The sequence below is a fragment of the Cyclopterus lumpus genome, chromosome 9 (assembly GCF_009769545.1).
Source record: "Cyclopterus lumpus isolate fCycLum1 chromosome 9, fCycLum1.pri, whole genome shotgun sequence".
NCBI classification, from domain to species: domain Eukaryota; kingdom Metazoa; phylum Chordata; class Actinopteri; order Perciformes; family Cyclopteridae; genus Cyclopterus; species Cyclopterus lumpus.
Genome location: NC_046974.1, coordinates 4,818,239 through 4,824,026, shown reverse-complemented (window position 1 = coordinate 4,824,026; position 5,788 = coordinate 4,818,239). Strand labels below are relative to the sequence as shown.

Genomic DNA, 5,788 nt, shown 5'->3' with positions numbered 1-5,788 from the left:
CGTGGGGGTCCCGGGCTTTGTTCATGAACCCCACTGCAGCTGGAAAGAAGATGTTCTTGAGGCGTGAGGTCTTGGTCCTGATGGACCGCAGCCTCCTGCCAGAGGGAAGGGACTCCAACAGTGTGTGTGCAGGGTGAGAGCGGTCGGTTACAATCCTTCTTGCCCTCTTCGGGGTCCTGGAGGCAAACAAGTCACGGAGGGAAGGCAGACTGCAGCCAATCGCCTCCCAGCAGAGCGGATGAGGCGCTGCAGTCGGCCTGGTCCTTGTTAGTGGCTGCAGCGTACCAGACGCTGACGGAGGAGCAGAGGATGGACTCGATGATGGAGGTGTAGAAGTGCACCATCGTGGTCTTTGGCAGGTTGAACTTCTTCAGCTGCCTCAGGAAGAACATCCTCTGCTGAGGCTTCTTGGTGATGGAGCTGACGTTCAGCTCAAAGACGTTATTCAGACTGAATTATTTCCGCTCTTGAGAGGCCGACGTTTCTTTAGTGCTGCTGTACCGTCATCGTCAAAACTCTCTTGTACGAGATACAGATCAACACTGGACCTGAACCTGAAGACCGTCTCTTCCCAGTGTGGCCTCCAGACGACCTTCTGAGGGAACTGGGCCACAGCAGCAGCCACATGTTGTGCTGCGTCCTCAGGAAAAAAAAATATATATTTTGTATACATGATTCTTTACATGCACTATGGTCTACAACACATCTCATCTGGAAGGCCAGACCTTTATGCCTTTTGATCCTTTTACCAGTGACTCTTGGAATTTGTTATGTTGACACAGATTTACATTTTTTTTTTCATCACTTGATGTTTAACCTCTGTAGTTTTTATGATGGAACTCATCTTAATAACTTATGTGTTTCTCTGCCACGGAATACGTTCTCTACTTTTCATCTGAATATGAGAAGTCAATTATGACACAATTAATTCATTATTTATCGTCACTGAAACGTGATTTTTCAGAAACATGGCTGACTGAGGACTCAAGAGACATCTTTAAAATACCAAAATATAACTCAGCTCACCATGTAAGAGGGAACAGATCTGGAGGGGGAGTCTCTCTGTTTATTCATAGTGACAATTAGGGATGAGGTGGGATCTGTTTTTTTATTGATTATTGATATATTTTAGTTCATCTTGTGAAAATAATATCAACTAATGCGTGATGAGATAAAGTCTTTTAATGTCAGTAATAGAGTGAATGAATTAAGGAGAGAGAAAGTTAAAACTAATTCAGGTTTAAAGACTTTAGACTACGTATATTTCATGATTGCTTTTTGTACATTAACTGAAACACAATGTTGAAAACCAATAGTCATATTAGTGAGTTTGATCTCGTGTTTTTAAAAAAATACTCACTAAATAAATCACACTAAACATTTGGCCCCTTTGACTTTGATGAATATGGAATATGAGATAAGCAAATCAGATTAAAACCTCAGCGTTGGTTCTTATAAGTGCAGGTGAAGAGTGTGATCAGTATTTAGTCCACCTGGAGGAAATGAACACAGTCTTTTAGACATTTTATCAGAACATCTTATAGCTGCTGAAAAAATGAAATATGCTGTGAAACTGGTTTAGTGTCAGTGAGCCTGTTGACATGTTCAGTCCTCAACACAACACTCTTCTCCTTGTTTGTGGCATTTTATGATCAGTTATCATTTTATTTAGTGGAACAAAAAACTAGAAATTAGTTTTGAGTTCAACTTTAAAACAACAACTGCTTAAATATGGAATTTGTATTTAATCATAAGAGAAAGTTTACCTCAGAAAGACATCATGACTCCACCTGCTGGTGACTACATGACATAGCAGCATTTCTTCCTGTTAATTAAACCTGTCACACAGGTTATTGAAAATAAAAGTAGATGTTGTCATTGTTGAACAGAGCTGAGACGCCAATACAGGGACTGAGATCTCTGCTGGAAAACACACGGTCGGAGTATTTAAAGCAGTGAAGAGACGGGACAGTAACCTGGTGAGTCTTGATATTGAAGGATCATTTATATACCGAGACAAATGGCTCAGAAAATAGTTCTTTTTGAAAGATTCCTGAACTGTCACGTTTGTTCAGAGACGTTCAGAGATCCTGTGTCTCTGAGCTGCAACCACAGCTTCTGTTCAAGCTGCCTGGAAATATTCTGGAAACAAGCTGGAAACACAAACTGTCCCATTTGTAAAAGGAAATCCTCAAAGGATACACATGTGAACTTTGTACTCAAGCAACTGGCTGACTCCTTTTCTGAGATACATGAAACTGGATCCTCTGAGACAGAAGAAGGAGAGAAGAAGGTGGAGGTGGTGTGTAGTAAACATGGAGAAGAGACTCAACTGTTCTGTGAGGACGAGCAGAAAGCTGTGTGTCCTGTCTGTGAGTTTCATCTCCACCAGAGTCACAAGGTGGTTCCTCTAGAACAAGCAGTCAGTGACCTGAAGGACCAGCTGAGATCTGACTTGGAGTCTCTGCAGGACAAGAGGGACAAACACAAACAAGTGGAGGAAACATACCAGGAAGTGATTCAACACTCCAAGGAGCAGCTGTTGTCCACAGAGAGGCAGATCAGAGCAGAGTTCAACAAGCTCCACCAGTTCCTGAAAGAGGAAGAGGAGTCCAGACTGGCAGCTCTGAGGGAGGAAGAGGAGCAGAAGAGGAAGACCATCAGCAGAGAGATGAAGATGATTCAGGAGCAGATCTCCTCTCTGTCAGACAGCATCTCTGCTGTTGAAGAAGACCTGCAGAAACACAACGTGTCCTTCCTCAGCAGTTATAAACCCACTCAGAACAGAGCCAGAGTCCAGAGTCCACGGTCAGATCCACAGCTGGTCTCAGGAGTGCTGATAGATGTGGCCAAACACCTGGGCAACCTGTCCTTCAGAGTCTGGGAGAAGATGAAGGACAAGGTCCACTTCAGTCCTGTCATTCTGGACCCAAACACTGGACATCCCTGTCTCCATCTGTCTGATGATCTGACCAGTGTGAGATGTGGAGACACAAAGCAGAAACTTCCTGACAATCCAGAAAGGTCCACTAAGTATTCAGAGGTTCTGGGATCTGAGGGCTTCAGCTCAGGGAAACACAGCTAGGATGTGGAGGTGGGAGACCATCCTTTCTGGTTAGTAGGTTTGGTTAAAGAGTCAGTTGACAGGAACGGAGAGATATCTGCTTCTCCAGAAGATGGATTCTGGTGTTTATTTCATAACAATGGAAAATACACTAATGGAGCTGGTCAGACTCTCAGAGTGAAGAAGAGTCTCCAGAGGATCAGAGTCCAGCTGGACTATGACAGGGGGGAGGTGTCCTTCTACAACCCTGAAGACATGACTCACATCCACACTCAGAGACACTTTCAATGGGGAACTCTTCCCATATTTTATTATTGGAAATGCTGGTGATGCTAAAACTGCTGAAATCAAAATCTGTCAAACTGATATTTCTCTGTGATGTTCAGACATGTTTGTGTTTATTTAGACTTCACTGTGTGTCAACATCTCATTGATATAATCAATACAATCAACAGTTATAACATAAACTTGTCACGCCGGAGCACTAATGAAAGAACCCAAATGCACGACCCGAGGCAGAGAGTAAAGTTCACAAGGATTCCTTTATTGATAAAGGTAATATTGTAACAGGATAGAGTCTCTGGAGAAGGACCGCCGAAGGTTCTCCCGATGTAACTGGGGAGGGACTGAGGCCGGTCGGCAAGGCTCTGACCCGCTGTGGTGAGAGCAGCTGTCTCACTCAGGGGAGAGTAGAATCGTCAACGTAAACAGTCCAGGGTCATTCACAGGAAGGCAGTCAAACTCGGCAGAGGTACAGGCAGGGATCGGGCTTACTCGGAAACGAAGGGACGTCGGAATCAGAACAGGATATCAGGCAGGAAAAACGCTGGTAAGTTGACTCACAGGTGAAGAAAAACGAACTGGCAACGAGACAAGTGAAGCACAGAGTATATACACACACTGGGAGGGGAGTTAACGAGACACAGGTGAAACACATCAGGGCAGGGAGAGGTAATCACATATGAGGAAGTAAAGACAGCAGACATGACACAGGAGGATGATTTCAAAGTAAAACAGGAAGTGACAAGACAACAAAAATAAAAGCACTACCGTCTAGTGACGGTTGTGACAAAACTGATATATGTAATACTCAAACTGTATCACATCATCAGATCATAAACTTCCACACAGAAACAAATGATTATTCAATAATAACTAAATCAGCATCTTGTTTCATCAGAACTCAATCTCACATTTAGTGAATCCACTAAACCAAATACTTTGTTTCCAGTTGTGTTTCTTTAACTTTGATCATCATCAGACATCAGTTTTAATCTATAAGATTTATTTCTGTTGACTTATTTCATTTTAAATGTAATAACTTCAGTGTTTTACACTTTACACTCAGAGTCTCAGAGGTTCAGAGAATCAAAACACATTCTGACTGTTTTATTATATCTTTATGATTTAAAATGTTTTTCTTTATTGTCTCTAATGTTGCAAATTAATAATTTGTTTTTATTCTTTGCATGCAATTTACTGTAAAAAAACTAAATATTATTTTAATCTGAAATATATCTTTCTAAATAAATTAAGAAATCAAGTTTTAAGGATCTGTTGTTAAACAAATTATTAAAAAATCAATCTATAAACATAAATGTTAACTGTATGACATCATCATATAACTTTAAATATAAAAGTGTGTAGTAATCTGGTCATTATATTGTTTTATGATATTATATATTTTACCTTGTTTTATTCTGTGTAAAAAGAACTGTTTTAATTGAGTTTTATTTTAAGATTAGATCAAATTTTTTTCATTCTGATGGAAATTGATGTTTAACAAGTGTAAAGTGTAAATATAATATCTTAAAATCCAAAATACGTACAGCATATACAATTCTAAAATCAGGTTAACAGTATGAATCATAAAAATGTAAATGGGTTTTTATTCAGTCTGTAATTCTTTATACTGTTTATGTTGATTTTTGTAGTTTTTACATGAGCAGTGACATAAACGATATATAACAATGTTTCTGATCATTTAGTTAAAAAAAATATTTTTTCATTTAATCAACTATATCTTTATAAATGTGCATCAGTTGGATGATGATTAATGACGTGTAAATAAAAACAATTTTAATCTGAATCTTCTGTGTGAGGTTGTTTCTTTACAAACATCTGTGAAATATTCATGAGACAAATTACTAAGAATACAAATCATGAAAAAATAATTATACAACCAGTTTATAACAAAAGACAATAATTAATTTTAAAACTTTAAATCACATTTTTTTCATTATCACATTGACAAACTCCTCCAACATCAACATCTCTGGACAGTCCAGCTGAATTAAGTCAGATGTTCTTCAGTAAAGTCCCGTGACTACTAATTAATTCCTCCACCGACAAAACTCCAGATGTGTGAAGCAAAATAAACCTCACCGGCCCAGAGACGGTGTTGGAGACACAGAGGCTGTGGCACAGTTTGACCACCGGCAGCCAAACAGGCACAACCCCCCACCCTGTAACCCTCCACCCTGCAACCCTGCATCCTGCAACCCCCCCTCCACCCTGCAACCCCCCACCCTGCAACCCTCCACCCTGCACCCTGCAACCCTCCACCCTGCAACCCTGCACCCTGCAACCCCCCACCCTGTAACCCCCACCAAGCACCCTGCAACCCCCCACCCTGCAACCCTCCACCCTGCACCCTGCAACCCTGCACCCTGCAACCCCCCACCCTGTAACCCCCCACCCTGTAACCGCCCACCCAGCACCCTG

The 5,788-nt window shown here is 41.1% G+C and overlaps 1 pseudogene; it reads left to right on the top strand.

Annotated features, from left to right (window-relative positions):
• Positions 1-1,864: 1,864 nt before the first annotated feature.
• LOC117735757 lies at positions 1,865-5,117 on the top strand (annotated as a pseudogene).
• The last annotated feature ends 671 nt before the right edge of the window (positions 5,118-5,788 follow it).